The sequence below is a fragment of the Pyrus communis genome, chromosome 3 (assembly GCF_041283825.1).
Source record: "Pyrus communis isolate YQ-2024b chromosome 3, ASM4128382v1, whole genome shotgun sequence".
Classification (NCBI taxonomy): Eukaryota; Viridiplantae; Streptophyta; class Magnoliopsida; order Rosales; family Rosaceae; genus Pyrus; species Pyrus communis.
The window spans coordinates 26,987,253-27,006,334 of NC_142567.1; the positions used below are offsets into that span (position 1 = coordinate 26,987,253).

A 19,082-nucleotide genomic window follows, 5' to 3' on the forward strand; every position below is an offset into this window, starting at 1 on the left:
CGAAATCAACCCAATTAAGTCCAAATTTTAATGCTTGCAAGTGTACGAATCGTTAAGTAGTATAGTAGGCAAGCACAAGATTGTTCCAACTAAGATTGAAATAATTCTAATTATCTAACTTAATTTGTATTGCACTTGAATTGAAATGGAAAAATTGATGATTTGAGAAAGAAATTTGAAATTGTAAACATAAACAAAAATCAAATGAGCTTAAATAAATGACAAGAACAACAAAGAAATCAAATTATAAATCAATTGCGAAAGACAGTAGAGCATCCGATTTACCATAACCAATCCAACTCAATTCCTACAGTTAATTATTAATGAGTAATCATCCAAATTGACGGTCTAGTTCCTCTAATTCATATAGTATCCATGGCATCTAGATTACTATGTATACTCAAATGTGCTAACAATCTATGGCATCTAGATTACTAAACACACACGAGTTCATTAACGATTTGAGAACTACTTAAGAGACCACATGAAACCTAGTGTATGGCATTTACATCAAGGAATTCATGGTACCATTTGCAATACGATAAAACCAAATTAACAACATGGCATCGGTGTTAACTCGCATCAAATACACTCAACTCAAACCAAAGTGGTGGCCAATCACCAAGATTAAAATCAAGCTCATAAGCACAGTAAAATAATACTCAAAGTGAATGAAACTTCATAAATAGTTAAACTGAGAAATTAAGAATTCATAGTTAGGCTACATCGTAGCCCTAGCGAAAAGAAATCAGTTTCGGAACATAATCGGAAATATTATTGAATTCATAAAATTAAAAGAAAATTAAGTTTAGAAAAGCTTGAAAATCTCTTGCTTTGTTGTTGCCTTCTTCCCCTTGACCTCTACCTGCCGCAACCTTTTTCTCCTTTTTTTTTTCTTGTTGAATGATGTTCAGTTTGCCTCCCTTTAATGCCTCTTCTTTTTTGCTTTCTTTAATGAACAATGACCAGCCAATTAACTATATTAATCCGCAGTTTTTTCCTTCTTTGTCTTGCCACTTTTGCTTCCTTCTTCTGCTTGTCTTATTCTTCCTTTTCTTCTTCCCTCTTTCATTCATTTCTTCCATAATGAACAGCCCCAATTATCTCCAAATTAATGACAATTGAACTCCATCTGTTCCTTTTGGTTTCTTTTGTCTTTCCCCTTAACTTCCTTCTTTCATTCTCCATAACCGACAAATACTTAACATCGATTTATTGTTGATAGTAAAGGAAGAGATGACAATTGAATTCCTTGATGGCCACTTTGTGGATTTACACACCTCCATTTATTTCTCAATGAAGAAATACATAATCTCGTGCCTTTTACTTGCTGTTGATTTGTCACACCCCAAAACTTGAGGTGTGAGATTAAGAGAAATAAATAGGACAAAGTGGTTGTTTAAGGGTGTAAAACAATATTAGCTTAAGATTTTGTCAATGAAAATTTAAACTCAACAAATACATTAATCCAAAACTACAAAGCTAACTTAAAGAAATAGAGTTAAAGACTTCTTGTGGTAATACAAACTGCAAAGACAATATGAACCGTAAAATTCACCAAAAATAACTCGTTCAACCAAAAAGTGTGAAAATTTCCAGATCCAAAATAGACACATAAAACTAAGTTGTTTTAAAATTTCATTGATTTTTGAGTTGGGGAAGTCTAGGAAAAAGTTAAATCTAAAACAGGCATGCTGTTGTTTTTCTAAAAAACAGTTTTAGCAGCACCAAGTCACTTTGGAAATAAAGCTGAATATGTTCCAAAGGGTACAAATTTAAAATTTTCAAAATGTCACCTAGATAGTAGATAATCACCCACAATTTTAAACATAACCCAGTTCATAGTGATTCTCCAAAGGCAATTCATTAAGCCTTACAGACTATAATAAGTTCACAAAAGACCTTCAAGGTTTCATACAAGAAAAATGTGTTCAAGTCATTTGATGAAAATGTACATGAGCATAATTTATACAAACCAAAAGATAGGTAATTATATATACACATGGTTTTCATTGCCCAGGTAAGTAGAGACACTAACCCATTTTGGCCTACCCCTTCTTAGTCTACAACGCAACAAAAAGATCATTTACAGTCTAAGATTAACTATACAAATACTTTGGCAGCTCACCCAAAAGATACGTCTGGACTCCCTTCTACTAGTCCAGAATAGAGCTGCAACTCGAAACCTAGCTAGTCAACCCTACACCACCTGAAAAATACATTTTTAGAAAAACGGGTGAGCATAAAATGCCCAGTAGGGGTTTTTCGGTAAGTCCGTAGTCATTTAAAATTTCTAGTGCATGCCGAAAAATGATAACAGTGATTCGAAGCAGTTTATATCCACCACTACGTAATCCGACAATGGAATTATACTCTAAAATGCTTGGAAGTAACAGACGATAGGAAAACCAAAGTTTCAAAGCATAAACAGCTTTGATAACAACACGGTACAACACATAGTTCAAAAACACTTCTTTCATCATAAAGACAATAGAGCCATTGTCATTAAAAGAACAATAGCACAACTGATCACAAAATTTCTCTTTTATCCCAAACAAGTGATTAGCAGATTGGAAAGAATCGTAATATACCTGGCCAACATATATACCACACATATTTGTCACATTGATAATTCATTCTTATAGCCCACACATGGAGCTTTCTCCGGGGAACATTGGGTCATTGTGCTCATAATCTAACAATTTCACGGGTCATTGTGCCCATTCATACATTTCTCAACATTCTCAACAGCATAGGTATTATACTACTTTCCATCTACTTTCAAAATCAAACATTCATCTCAACATGCTTCAGAATCTCATAATGAGTAACATAAAAGGCATGCACGTTAATAACGAAATCTTGACAACCCTTCAAATCATTTTAAACTTCCCCAAAGTTGTAGGAAGAAAATTAAAATCATTAGAAATCAACCCATAGAAAAACATTTGTTTCACTTCTTTCACATAATCAATAATGGAAAACATTAAAGTAAGGTTGAAATAGTGCTCAAATGCCAACAATTCTTTATCAAGTAAGAATGGAAAATCTAAATATTTTTATGGTTGAAAATCCCCCTACCTCGACACAATTTCTTGATATTCAACTCCCATGGTGTTCGTCGACTTGTTCAATAGTCACCTTGTTCTTCTCTTCCTTATCTATAAGTAAGAAAAATCATCACACACTGTTCATACAAAATACCAGACAACATACCCTAATTCAAGGTTAATTGGGGACTTTAATCAAGCAATTGGTGCTCATCTCTAAAACTATAACATGCAATATGATACTTTCATGTTTCCTACTCCCACCCAAACTAATTCATAGGTTATCAAACCAAATATCAAATAGATTTCCAAGGTAAGAAATAGATACCTCTAATGGAGACAAAAGAAGGATCCTCACTTGACCTAATCTTCCCAAATAGAGAAAAAGAAAACTAATTCCTCCTCAAATTTTCTTTTTGGCAAATTAAGAGCTAAAAGAGATGAATCACTTCATCTCCTTCAGCTGGAGAAGAGCAAGAAGAGAGAGAGTTCTCTAGAAACCTCATTCCCCTTTTATCCTTTTCTTACCCACGTAAGCATCCCTTTTTTCTTTTTTTTTTCTTTTTTTTTTTCTATGGATACACCACATGTTCTTAGGATACGAAAATCTACCTAATCCGACAAACATTGGCACAATCCTTTAAAAATTATTTTATTACTTGGGAAACTAGACGAAATGGAAGTTCTGTTATATATATTTTTTTTTCTTCCAAAGGTTGGTCTCAAGTAAAAGATCATAATGGACCAAAATCCACTTAATATTTTCGGGATATTACATGATTGCTCCTTAGAAATTAATAAGATAGCATCGGTTTTTTTTCTTTCTTTTTCTCTCTTCTATGCAAATGAAACGATAAGAGCAACCTTTCGTGAGCTTTGTGGCCACATGTTCTTCTATATTTCTCATCCTGCATCCAATCACATTGAAATCAATTAGCACATGGTGGCCTTGGCTTTTAATATTTCAAAAGAACAAATGGTTAAATAGTTATAGCACTAGATAAATGGCCATTTAAAATACGTACCAAACTCACTTGACTAGCTTTAAAGATAAAAGAGTTATGATATATTTCTCCATCATGTTATTTTAGCCATAAAAATACAAATGACATGTAATTCCTTACATTTAAATTCAATATATCACAAGTAAATGTAATTCGGGATAAAATAAGTATACAATTTGTGCTCATCAAATACCCCCAAACTTACATTTTGCTAGTCCCTAAGCAAAAGAATGAAAAACATGAAAAGTAATAGCATGGAAAATGTTAGCTTCCTCCTATGATCTTAAAGAATCTCAATCAAGAGTTCATAATAATCAAGAATTTTCGTAAGCGCAAAGCAAGTGAATCAACCATATTCCAAGTGTTAGCCGAAACCTTTCAATCATCCTTGTAGTGTAGTGTGTGTAATAGCCATGCCAATGCAATTCCAAGCTTATTAAAATCATCATATGCAAACAAGTGACCTTCTCATAGGGCATACAGTCATTCACACATATTTCTGGGTTATGTATTTCACTCTAATGATCTCATTAAACATGCCGCTATATGCTTGCTTATCAACCTAATTCGGTGTCAATTTCAAGTAATACCTTGGATCAAAAGGTCTTTTGTCAGGTTGTAATGGGGATAAGGGTTATTGGCTATTAAAAGAAAGGATATGGAATTCAAAAATTTTGAGAAAGTATACATTAGAGCAAGCCAAAAACAGTAGCATCCCATCTCAATTTCGATTGGAAAATATGAACTTTGCATCACAAGCTATCCCTCCAACTTAAACTAGACATTGTCCCTAATGTCTTTCAACACATGAAATAATAAAAAGAAAATGACATGAACGAGGAAAAGCATTAGGAGTAAGACACTTCCCTAGTTTATGCCCCACATGGCAGTCATTGTGTTCCAACTCGTAAATGCAATTTCCAAAGAAATTATCAACCCCAAACTTCGATGTTTCAGAGTTCTAACTTGTGTTGAATGGCAGCAACATGAACCCACAAAAACAAAGGGTAAAAGGAAATGATCAGTAGCCGAGCAAGAGAGAAACAAAATTCAAAGCTAAATAAAATGACAAAAAATAAAAGGAAACAAAGGAAAAATAAAAGAAAAGAAAATTTGGGTTGCCTCCAAAAAGCGCTAAATTTATAATCTTCAACCGGACTACAGAACAGTTTAAGCAAGATCAGCGAGTAGAGGTGCAGAATTGGTAGCATCGGATTTGACATCCACATTCACCTCCTTGTTCAAAACATCGACTTCAAAACACTCCGCCTCATTCGAACACTTAATAGCTTTAAAAACTTTAAACACCACATGCTCTCCTTGTACTTGCAATGTGACTAGGCCCTTTCGATCTTCAATTACAGTATCCACAATGGCCAAGAATGGCCTACCTAGGATAATCGGGATTTCACAATCTTCTTCCATATCAAGAACCACAAAATCTACAGGGAGAATTAACTTGTCAACCCGAACCAACACATCTTCAATAATTCTTCTTGGGTATATGACAGATTGATCTGCAAGTTGCAAACAAACTGATGTTGGTTTCATCTCTCCCAAACCTAATTGTTTAAAGATAGCGAAATGCATTAGATTAATACTTCACCCAAATCACATAAAGATTTATCAAAATAAGTATTTCCAATTGTGCAAGGAATAGTGAAACTCTCTGGATCTTTCAACTTAGGTGGCAATTTCTTTTGTAGCACCGCATTACATTCTTCAAATAACATCATCGTCTCATGTTTAGCGAATCTCCTCTTCTTGGTGCATACGTCCTTCAAAAATTTTGCATAGCTCGAGATTTGTTTCACTGCATCAAGCAAAGGAATGTTAATATTCACTTTTTTAAACAAATCAAATATATCAGAAAAGTGTTAATCTTTCTTAGCCTTTTGTAACCGTTGAGGATACATAATAGGTGGAGAAAATTTTTTCTCATGTACTCATTCTTCCTCTTACGGTTCAGTGATGCCAGTTACCAATTTTTCAACAGAGTCCATTTTTCCTTCACTCTTTTTCTCTACAATTTTCCCACTCCAGAGTGTGATGGCCTTGACTTGCTCTTGGTTTTTGGGATTGATCTCAGTTTGACTTGGAAATTTGCCCTTCTCTCTCTTTCAACCATCACATTGGCAATTTGACCAACTTGCTTCTCTAGCTGGTGTATGGATGCTTGTTGATTTTGTAGAGAAGTTTGAGTTGCTTGCATGAAATTGTTGGTGTTATGAGTAAGAGTGTTGGTAGTTTGAGCCAATTGAACCATCATATCTTCCATGGAATTCTTTTTGGCTTCATTGTTCTGGAATGGCATAGGTGGGTTCATGTGATTATGTTGATTGTTCTTCCAAGAAAAATTTGGATGATGACGCCAACCAGGATTATATTTGTCTGAAAATGGATCAAACTATTGGCGATTGAAGTTGTTCACTTGATTGGCTTGTTCTTGAATAAACTCTGGAAAATAATTGCTCATGGGACACATGATACTTGAATGTATACCTGCACAAATTTCACAAACAACATTAAATGATTTCACAAATTTAATAGTCATCAAATTATCAAACTTTTTAGCCGACATGGTGTCAATCTCATGTACTCCGGCCTTCTTCGATAATTCTCTATCGGTACCCCAACTTTTGAGAATTAGCCATCAACGTACTGAATAGTGCAGAAGCTTCATCAACGGTCTTTGTCATTAGAGCACCTCCACTAGCAGCATCTATCATCCTCTTGTTATCAGTGCTTAAACCTTGATAGAAATTCTGAAATTGTAGCCATTCCGGTAGACCATGGTGTGGGCACTTCAACAACAAATCTCTAAATTGCTCCAAACTCTCATAAAAGGGCTCACCATGGAATTGAGCAAAAGTCATAATGTCATTCCTTAACTTAGCAGTCTTGGAATGAGGGAAGATTTTTTGCAAAAATTTTCTTGCCAAGTCATTCCAAGTTGTGATCGAGTTGGATGGAAGGGATTGGAGCCAAGTCTTCCCCTTGTCTTTCAGTGAGAACGAGAACAAACGCAATCTAATGACTTCATCCATCACATTATGGATGTTAAGAGTGTCACAAATCTCTAAGAGCTCATTGATATGCAAATTAGGATCTTCGGTTGACAAGCCATAAAATGACGGCATCATTTGAATAAATGATGGCTTCAACTCGAAATTGTTGGCAACAATTTGCGGATGAACTATGCATGAAAGAGAGGTTGTCACCGTAGATCCTAATTTGCATATCAACATTTGGTTCTCATTTAGATTAGGGAGAGCTATTTCCGCAGTTGGTCCATGTGGCATTGTGTGCGCTCTCCGTAGGTGTCAAAAGGTTCTCTCAAATTCTGAATCGTACGGTACAACCTCTAAACTTCGAGAACGGTGACCGTGCATAAACTTCAAAAAGTACCTGAAAAGAAAAGAAAGCAAAAACAAAAATTAAAATCAACACAAATAACAATAAAAATAAGTTAGAAATAGAATTAATTCAATCCCCAGCAACGGCGCCAAAAACTTGTTGCCAAAATTAGATTAACCGAAATCAACCCAATCAAGTCCAAATTTTAATGCTCGCAAGTGTACGAATCGTTAAGTAGTATAGTAGGCAAGCACAAGATTGTTCCAACTAAGATTGAAATGGAAAAATTGATGATTTGAGAAAGAACTTTGAAATTGTAAACGTAAACAAAAATCAAATGAGCTTAAATAAATGACAAGAACAACAAAGAAATCAAATTATAAATCAATTGCAAAAGACAGTAGAGCATCTGATTTACCATAACCAATCCAACTCAATTTCTACAGTTAATTATTAATGAGTAATCATCCAAATTGACGATCTAGTTCTTCTAATTCATATAGTATCCATAGCATCTAGATTACTATGTATACTCATATGTGCTAACAATCTATGGCATCTAGATTACTAAACACACACGAGTTCATTAACGATTTGAGAACTACTTAAGAGACATGAAACCTAGTGTATGGCATATACATCAAGGAATTCAAGGTACCATTTGCAAGATGCTAAAACCGAATTAACAACATGATATCTGTGTTGACTCGCATCAAATACACTCAACTCAAACCAAAGTGGTGGCCAATTACCAAGATTAAAATCAAGCTCATAAGCACAGCAAAATGATACTCAAAGTGAATGAAACTTCATAAATAATTAAACTAAGAAATTAAGAATTCATAGTTAGGCTACATTGTAGCCCTAGCGAAAAAAAATTAGTTCCGGAACATAATCGGAAATATTATTGAGTTCATAAAATTAAAAGAAAATTAAGTTTAGAAAAGCTTGAAAATCTCTTGCTTTGCCATTGCCTTCTTCCCCTTGATCTCTACCTGCCGCAACCTTTTTCTCCTTTTCTTTTCTTGCTGAATGATGATCAGTTTGCCTCCCCTTAATTCCTCTTATTTTTCTCTTGCTTTAATGAACAACGACCAGCCAATTAACTATATTAATCACCCGTTTTTTCCTTCTTTGTCTTGCCCACTTTTGCTTCCTTCTTCTGCATGTCTTATTCTTCCTTTTCTTCTTCCCTCTTTCATTCATTTCTTCCATAATGAGCAGCCCCAATTATCTCCAAATTAATGCCAATTGAACTCCAGCTATTCCTTTTGGTTTCTTTTGTCTTTCCCCTTAACTTCCTTCTTTCATTCTCCGTAACCAACGTATACTTAACATCAATTTATTGTTGACAGTAAAGGAAGAGACGGCAATTGAATTCCTAGATGGCCACTTTGTGCATTTACACACCTCGATTTATTTCTCAATGAAGAAATACATAATCTCGTGCCTTTTACTTGTTGTTGATTGCTCCTTAGAAATTAATAAGATAGCAGCAGTTTTTTTTTTTTCCTCTCTTCTATGTAGATGAAACGATAAGAGCAACCTTTCGTGAGCTTTGTGGCCACATGTTCTTCTATATTTCTCATCTTGCATCCAATTCACATTGAAATCAATTAGCACATGGTGGTCTTGGCTTTTAATATTTCAAATGAACAAATGGTTAAATAATTAGAGCACTAGATAAATGACCATTTAAAATAAGTATCAGACTCACTTGACTAGCTTTAAAGATCAAAGAGTTATGACATATTTCTCCATCATGTTATTTTAGCCATAAAAATACAAATGACAAGTAAATGTAATTTTCGGGATAAAATAAGTATACAATTTGCGCTCATCAAATTGTTCACATACACAGAGTGTGTGCTCATCTTCTAGTTGTTACTAGTAAAACGTGATGCACTACCCACACAACTGAATGAGAAAAAAACATAAAAGTACAAATTCTCAAAATGATTAAAGTATAATATGTGATGAATTTGATTATAATAAAACAGAGCAACGTAGATTATGAATCTACAAAATTGTAGAATAGAAATTGCACGACAGTGACTGAGTTCGGGTTGACCTATTTCAAATTATCAAAAATATGAGAAAGGGGTTGTGTACAAGTCTTGGCATTAATATGTAATTTTTGTTTAATTGAGGTGCATTAGGAAACTTGAGAAGTCCATTGACCTCTTATTAATATCAAATGATGTGTCACCAATATGAAATAAGCACATTAATCAACATTTAAATAATAGTTCAATCATTAACAACCATATAATTTGGTTCACAAATTTGGTCTACCTAACATTACCCCATACTAATTATGATAAATATGATCAATATTGTAATTTTTGATTGACCTAAAACTAAAATTCCCTAAAAATCGTTAGAGCTTAATTTAAAAGAAACCTTTTTTTAATACAAATATTAATTTCAATTGCAAAGAAAAAAACTAACACTAAATCATGACCATAGGATCTTCATCAATGACAATATTATATGCTTTAGTAACATTATAAGAAGGAAACGATTAGGAGAGAAGTCATCCCAATGTTAAATTCCAAGAACAAAAAAAATTACTGGACGCGTGAAAATATAATTCCTTTTGGAATTCAATTTTATTTATTTTTACTTCAAAATCGAATGCTAAGCTAAACTGTATTGAGTGATGTGAGAGTGTTTGAGCCTGAGTGCAGTGGAATTAATATGAATGGAGGGTTCGAGCTCGAGTACGGTGAGATTAATTCGAAGTCGTTAACCATTAGTGCAATCGACCACAAAATCGAGGCCCAACCCATAACCTATATGCATGGCTGCTGGGCAGCTGAAACGGTGAAACCTATGTACAATACCTATAACTTATCCCAGCTAACTTTGTCTGATTTCATCAGAAAGAAGGATTGTCTGATTTCATCAGAAAGAAGGAATTAATACTACATGACACTGTTTTATCTCTTATGTTACTACGCTGCATCCTGCACGTGAAAACTGATAAACCGAAGAGGAACTATTAATATATGGCAGGTGTATTGGTGCATTATAAGGGTACAAATTAAAGGAACAAAAATTCTGCCCATCAATCGAATTACTATTAATATATGTTCCAGTACTCTGCTCTCAAAATTGGACCACCAGTACATAGCTATATAGTTTGTTTGGTTAATTTAGAACTACTTCTGTTTATATGTTTGGGCATTTTTAAATATTCACAACCTAAAACCTCAAGAAGTAATTCTTCACTCGTCCAAGTAGTACTACATATCTTACATTTGCTCTTGAACATGCAAGAAGCTAATGCTGTTGTTTGTCATGGACTTGCTGATTAGCAAGGAGATATATACTTTGATTTGTTAATGATGAGTCTCATAATTCATAAAGCATCCCTTTATAATTTTGATTAGGCTCCATTATATATAACTATTTGGGAATCTAACCTTAGACAAAATTTAAAAAATACTGTCGCTTTTATCTTTGCAGCTGCTGTTGTGGAGGATTTTATTTTCCCGGTTAGAGTGCGTCTTCTCATTCTCTTCTTCCTCGTATCTCAAGGGTCAATGCTGGATTGCTTTGGTAAATAAGTTCTTTTTTCCCTTCAATATATTAGGTTTGAGTTCAAATCCTCTTTCTTTCTAATCTCCTATTTCTTTTTAATCTAACTTAAAGTAGCACGTAATGTCCCTTGTATATTTCAAGGATTATCTTTTATTGAAACACATTTTTAGGCCAATTGAATAAACAAACCCCTAGCTAGTTTGATGGTTTCACCAGTTAACCATGTAAAGCTAAAGAACCAAAGGTACATCCTGGATATTTTAACCATTTAAATCTTTTAATTACTTGATTAACCATTATATATATTTTACGAAGAGGTGAGGAGAAAAAGGTAAACAGGCCAGGCTGTAGCACAAAGCTGGTGGTGGGGGTCCTGTTGAAGCACAATCCTTGATCACATATTATCTTCTCCGAAGATGAAAATCTCCCGTCATCATTTGTAAAAGCAATAACAATTGGAGATCAAAATATGGCTGGTAAATTGGTTCCTTTGTCCCCAAATATCAGGACACACTTTGTACCCTAAAGTTATATCAAGTTTCTCAGCAACCCCAAAACAATCCATCCCGTCCGTACACGTGGTTATTAATGGCCAGCCAGATGATTAACATTGCACATAGAACAGGAGAAATACAGGGAACAAATAATTCACATAAAAGAATTTGAATTACGTATGAAGGAAGTCAAGTTCACCATCATCATCTCGTTTGCAATAGCAACAGCAATGAATTGCTAATTTCCTCCCCTTTGTTAAGGGACGAGATTGTGACTCTCGAGAAATATATGTTTACATCTTGAAAACTTGTCAAATGATGTATTTTAATAAACACATATTACGTGGCAGTGTTTCGAATAAAAAAAAAAAGGCTCATGGGAAGTTGAGAGTCAACGTTCGCAGTTATTATTTACTAACCTCTCCGTTGTTGAAAAAGCTGCCTCGCAGAAAGTTTCAGTCAAACCACGAAACCCTAGTTCTCATCACAACTCACAAGGCGTCCAGGCTTCTTCTGGAGAAGACTAGGGTTTCAGACGCACCACTAAAAGTTGGCAGACCCCAAGGGGCGTAATCGTGTTGAAAATTGAGCAACCTTCATAGTGATTTATATCAAAGCATCAATGATTATAATTAAACAATATAGGTTCCACATCTAAAAAAGGTTAGCTTATTGTTACAGATGGCTAGGGTTCGGGTCAAATCTGCCAGAGAAACATAAATGATAAGATCATAATATTCGATGGGATTTGAGAACATCAGAGTTAGACGAACTAACCCCCAGAGTTCAAAGAAATATTAGTGATAGTACTTAATGAAATTTAGCATCAAAGAAACTAATAAACCTATGAATCTAGAGCAAGAACAGAAGAAAGAGAAATAATTATCAATAAAAAAGAAAGAAAGTGAGGAGGGGAAGATGGAGAATGAAAACAAAAAATCACGACTAATATATATAGTTCTTTCTCAGATCGATGGATAAAATCCCAGAATCGCAAAATCCCTTATCCTTAAACAAGTCTGAAATCAAAGGATGAAGGCTAGCTAGAACCTTCCATGGCAGAGAGAATGAGAACAAATAACGATAAACACCAAGGGAAAGTTATACGTACTCTGCAGAGGTGAGTAAAAAGCAGCCACGAGTGATAGAGATTAGTAAGAAGAAGCCATGAAACTCAGGATGGATAGCGCCAGATGATGACGAAATAAACGCTTAATTGCTTAGAATCTTGGTTAATTCATCTGGCGCTATCCCTCCTGAGCTTTACAGATCCTCCCTTACTTTAATAATTCTACCATCAAATTAAAAGCCTCCATTCATTTCAAGAAACCCTAATCAAGGCTATAGTGGAATCAAAGGCCAGATCCCTTCAAAATCTGAACAAGAGATGGAGAGGGAGAGCTCATCTGTTGGTGGGTGGGTTAGAAAAGTGAGGAAACAGGGTGTATTTATAAGAGGGGTAGAGACCTGAGAGTTGCTTCTATTGGAACACGAAGAGCTTAGACTAAGTAAAACGAGAGAGTTTGTGTGGAGGGACGGTTTATTTTAATATATAATTATGATTTTTATTTTGTGTGTAATTTTGTTGGTTTGACATGACAGTGCTTTATTTGTTGTTACTTTATACGCTGCCGACTACTATACTCATCCTCAATGCTGGGATGTTATAAGGTTCTGGTACAATACATACTAATTAACCTTTGTTTAGCAACTTTGCCCTAAGTAAACTCCAATTCTCTTGGCGAAGGTCGCAATGCGACAAGACCTAGCAAGTACCATCCCATATGTGTGTGTGTGTGTGTGTGTGTGTGTGTGTGAATATACGATATTTGTACACTCTCAACTGACCATTAGTATTCCATCTCTAATATAAGTGAGTAACATATTTTGAAAATGACTAGCCGATTGAGTTGCATCTCTCATGTGGATATGTCTTGTTGCTATTAGTGAGATGATATATACATGATTATTTGCAAGGGTACAAATAGTTTTATTCCTTCAAATCAATTTTGTACAAATTAAATATATCATATTACAAGCACTCTTCAAGGCCTAAAATCTAGGATTATAACTCATGCATTACAAGCACCCTTACCTCCCCCAAGGATAAAGATTCTCAGGATTCTTCTAACTAAGTATATGTTTAAGAGTACTTTGTCTTAAATTATAACTCAAAATCTAGTTCCTAGTTAACTTATTTCACTAGGTATTTATTTTATTTTATTTAAATGAACAATTGGTGGCAAGCCACGGTTATCCACCACTTCCAGGCCTTGAGAAGCTATGGGGGTTATCCACCCCTTCCAGGCCTTGAGAAGCTATGAGGAATTTCACCATGCCAGTGGCCACAGTCAAGCAGACTCACCATCAGAGCATCAAACCTGAGACCTCCTATATTTTTTTGTTATTGAGAAGCTGCAGTCGATGCCCTTACCACTAGACCACTTGCTATGATTAGGTATTTTGTTTAGTTTGAGAAGGATGAATTGTTACAAGGTTTAGCTGTAAATAAGAAAATAAAATTAGCATGGAACTTGTGCATAACTCAATTGACTAAGAAAATCTTTACTTATGTACTCGAGGACTTAAATTCAATATCCCCTCCCAATTGTCGCTTTTATAAAAAAGAAATATGAATTATTGAGGTATTGATTGATTACTTGATAGCTTAAGAATTAATTTAACTTGTGAGTGGGTTCAACCATTGTATCAACTGGTCAAATGACTGCACTTCACTATCCTAACATCACATGTGAGAAAATTTATACTTTTGGAACCCCCTACTTACTCGTAATCATCATGAGTTAATTAATAATCGCAATTAGCTCTACAGTCTAAGTCGGCAACATAAAGTCATTCTCTTGCATTGCAGTCCCACTAAAGACGTATTTTTGTTCATTATCCTATTTATTATTATTTGATGAGTTTAAATTTTGAGATTTGTGTTTATATACTACATAAATCTTGAAATTTAAACTCATCCAACAATGATATATAAAGTAATGAGCATCACCATCATTTAACAGTGATGACGAGCAAAAATATTCCATGCCACTAAGAGCTACCAAAATGAAAGACCCGTTTTCAAAATCCAGCAATTACCTCAAGTTTAAGTGCTTCAACACCTTATTGACATTTTTTTCTGTTTTAAATTGCGATCTATCGATATGATTATCTCAGGGGACTTTTTACCATTCTAAGATTCTGCTTTACTCCTTTTCTTTTCACATTTCTCTTAGAGACAAAATATAACATAAAGTTTTTTACTACTAAAAAGAAAAATTACTATATTTGGTGGAGCATGTGCCCTTGAAAGGATAATATTTATAATGCATATAAAATTTGTGAAATAATACTTTCTCCACTTTTTAAAAGAGCTAGGGGATTGGAGGGGAACTGAGGAACCCTTTGTAGGGGGATTTGTATATTTAATTTTGTATGTGCGTGGCAGCCTGGCAACAATGGCACCACAGAATCAGGGAGAGGATCCCAAAAGGGATTTTATCATTAGGGTTAGGTGATTAAGTTGGATACGAGTTTCTATCCTCGTCGGATCTTCTTTGTAAGGATCTCGTGGATTCGTAAATCATGTCTGTTCATATTACATCGTACGGTCAGAAATCATTTTAAATATTTTTATTCCAAAAATAAACATAAACAATACTTGACAAAAACTAACTATACGATATACGATAAATGGACGCGATTCACAGATTCCTAAGATCCTCACCAAAAGGATCTAGAGAGGATCCTGTTGGGTTGGATACAAATTTGAGAAATGTTAGGCTCGTTAATGATAAGGAAGAATTTCGTTTCGGCTTTTTAGCCAAAATGGTCCATGAGATTTGCATAACTCATCATTGATGAGTTATGCAAATCTCATGGACCGTTTTGGCTAAAAAGCCTTTCGCTTCAAAACACTTTGTAGTCAAGTCACTAAACTTTACGTTTGTGATATGAATCGTTATATAATAAACTATTATGTAAAGTTTATTCCTGCAGTAAAAAAATGAAATCATTTAGTCATCGAATTGTATAAAAGTATAGTCAGTATTGGTAAGTATTACGAATTGTCTATCTACTTGTTATAATTGATTGACTAAACAACCTTAATTTTAATTATTTTTTTACAAGGATGATCTTTACATGATGTTTTAGAATATAAACGATTTTAATCATAAGCACGAAATTATGTGAATCGAGCACAAAATGTTTTGAAGATGAATTCCTCTTCATCCTTGGGGTGGAGAGAGAGGGGAGGGGGAGGGGGGGGGGGGGGGAAAAGCATTTCTCTTGAAAAATTTAGTGTGATTCTAACTCGCGTGATGTCACAATATATTCATAACGTAACACTACCATGTTAAAAAAATTCAATTAAATAGTGTTCGTTTTTCTAATTATCTAACATATATTGTTATTAGTATAATAGTGTTTAAATAAGAGTGAGCATGAGATATGTATAAATAAATGTTACGGGTCGACCGATTGTCTTCACTTAATTTAGTTTCGGTCAAGTAAAGGGGCATTCGTCCCCCTCAACAATATGTTTTTTCTTCTTTTTTTTTTTGAAAAAAATAAAAGGCCGGATGGTTTTGCTATGACAATCCATATTTTTTTATTAAAAAAAGACTTGCAGAGATATTTCATCCTGCTCCTGTCCATCATAAGGTAATTTACTCAATAATATGTCTACCCATTAACTTTGTTTTAGTATATAATCTATATTTGATATTTCTTGAAGAGCTGGGGAAAATTCCTCCGGGAAATGAATCAATTATTCTAAGCTCTGCATCCCATCTCATGAGGAAGAACAGTCTTTAGGTTAGGGGAAAAAAAGAGGGAAAACTTCCATGTGACAAGTCTTGTGGTAAACATTGGATTATAAGACGAGAGGTGTGCATACTGCAATGGGGCCAGTTTATTCTTTGCCTCTGTAAATCTGCTATCTCTGGCTCTGTGGGACGTCTCGGCACTTGCACCCAGAAGGCCACCACCACTACACCTACCACACCACACGAACCCCACTGGGTCAGGAAGTATAAAAAGCACTTAATGGGTTTGTTAAGGTAACAACTCATGGAAATCAAATGAAAACACATAAAAAGTTTTATTGACATGAGACGTCATTAACAGTGTATTTATGTCATTTAAGCTATTTTGTAGAGTAAATAATAGACTCAATAGAGACTATAGAGAAAAGAGTACTCAATAAACCCTCTATTACTAGAGAATGACTTACATAACATCAAACAACACAATAACAGTGTACCTTATCATATAATTAGTTGTTCTTCTCTCATCTCTGTCTTTCTTTTTTCTTCTTTTTCAGTGCCTGTTGCAGGTTAATTTGCTCAATTTTGACAGTTACAGAATCAGGTCCCCCATATTCTCTAAACCCTAAACACTCTTGGCTCGCGAACCCATCAACCCAAGCCTTTTTTTCTTTAGCTTCTTTCTCAAAAGTGAATTTCTTTCAACTTTCTTGGCTCTCTGCTGCCTAAAAGGACATGACTGGCCCTAATACCCTCTGACCTGCATAATCAATTGCCATTCAATTATACCTGAAATTTTATGTTTTCTTTATTCTTCTCTTGTAAAGAACTATAAAGCTGTTTCTGGTTCTTCTTTTTCCTCCTCGACGAATTGTGCGCAGTCTGATTGGCCAATGACCTTAATGACCCCACTCATGCATGCGGATCGATTCAGTTTTCATTCACAAAATAATATTTGGCAACTTAGGTTCCTACTCAAAATTATTTGTAGTCTATTTACAAATTAAATTTTATGCAGGTTATTACTATATAAAAATTATTTGCGTAAAAAATGAATTACAATTAAGATTATTTAGTCAATTAATTGTAGCAAATAAATGAAAGATTCATTTAGGCAGTGAACTATAGTATTACGAACCATCTATCTATTTGCTATAGTAGGTTGATAAAATGACCTTAGTTTCAATTAATGTATTATAAAAATAATCTTTACAATATGTGGAGAGTATCAATCCCACATCAAAAAAAATGAGAGACATTGCATGTGCTTATAAGTAGTTTGATTACTCCCCAAATGGCCAATTGGTTTTTATGGTGGAACCTCAACTCTCTTCATAGTATCAGAACATGTTGCCCACATGCGAAGCCAACGGCCACACGTGTTCCACGTCATTCGATTTGTGTTGTTCACGTACACTTGAGGGGGCGTGTTGACAGTATCAATCTCCGATTAGTGTTGTCCACGTACTAAACCTGAAAATTTACCACTTTGAGGGACCGTATTGACAACATCAATCCCTTAATGGAGAAATGAGCGACCTTGCATATGCTCAATGGAGAAACGAGAGGCCTTGCATGTGCTTATAACGAGTTCAGTTTCTCCCATATTGCCAATTGGTTAATAATGAAAGCTTAACTTTCTTCGCAAAGTAATTTATAATATAACTAATATAAAACATAAATATAAAGTTCTATAAATTGACTATAAAAAATTGAATAAAAACTCCTACTCATCTCATATTTAAGTGGCCAAATACAATTATTTACAGAAATTGGAACTCTCGATTATTAGCACTCTAGGGAAAGGGATTTCGGGGGAAAGTAAAATCTAATGAGCCCATGAAACAGTATGACAGATTCACTTGCATGTGATGTGTGTGATGTGTGCAGAGGCAATAAAATGTTGTCATGTTTAATTAGTTCTACTACGATGCCACCTACGCCTACAAGATCCACAATGCATGGACGTTGCACTTGGCCATACACATCCGGTTGTTGCACTCATATATTTGAATTTACCTATATACATCTATAGATGTTCACCACATACAATAATTTATATCATAATTATCATTAATAGAAATTGTATTCTAATTATAAATTAGACCTGGTATACGAATGATGTTTTGTAGTTCAAGTTTATTAAGAGCATTTACGCGCACTAGCATTTGAGATTCGGTGTTTGATTCTTTATTTCTTTATATATCTTGTATATAATAAAAAAAAATGGTGTACGTATGACAACTGCACCACGACAATTAACTCACAACTTAAATAGCGTCAATTTGAAAAGCTCCTATTGAAATCAAATGTGTTAGCTAATTATATTCTCCTTAATTTGGGTGTGTATAGAGGTCACATTCGTTCTAATTCGGCAATATTCCTCGGTTTTGTTTCATATACTCATATTAGTTATCTCATAGCTTCTGGATCTAAATGGATTATAAAAACATGGAGCATCACTACTTGAACTAATCATTTTGACGTGTTACTCTCATGTGGGGAAGCAAATTGTCTCTCTACCTTCTAGGCTTCTACTCGGTGTGCTAGAAATTTTGATTGTAATGGAGATCTTTATTTCTCAAGTGCTAGAAAATTTGAACACTATTTTATGATTGGTATACATAAGTTAAAATTTTAGGCCAGGCTCGGAGTGCATGAATATATAGTTTGAGTGTGGTTTAAGAACCTTCTATAGAAAGCAACTTCAAATTGTGTGGATAGTGTCAAGCATTACTGAGGTTTGAGGTGTCTTTTAAGCAATAATTTTGGTATTATATCTCTTATTTTTTTAAACATTCGTTTGATAATTTTTTTATGTTTTAGTCTTTTTATATAGTTTTTGGGTGCCTAATATAT

The 19,082-nt window shown here is 34.4% G+C and overlaps 1 long non-coding RNA gene and 1 pseudogene across 1 annotated transcript; both read right to left on the reverse strand.

Moving 5' to 3' along the window:
• Positions 1-1,838: 1,838 nt before the first annotated feature.
• LOC148698248 (uncharacterized) lies at positions 1,839-3,597 on the reverse strand. The gene is made up of 3 exons (XR_015961016.1): positions 3,379-3,597; positions 3,082-3,161; positions 1,839-2,209 (listed from the first exon to the last, which is right to left on the reverse strand). It is a non-coding gene; the product is annotated as an uncharacterized LOC148698248 (long non-coding RNA).
• Positions 3,598-5,224: 1,627 nt separating this feature from the next.
• LOC148698249 (uncharacterized) lies at positions 5,225-7,356 on the reverse strand (annotated as a pseudogene).
• Between the last annotated feature and the right edge of the window lie 11,726 nt (positions 7,357-19,082).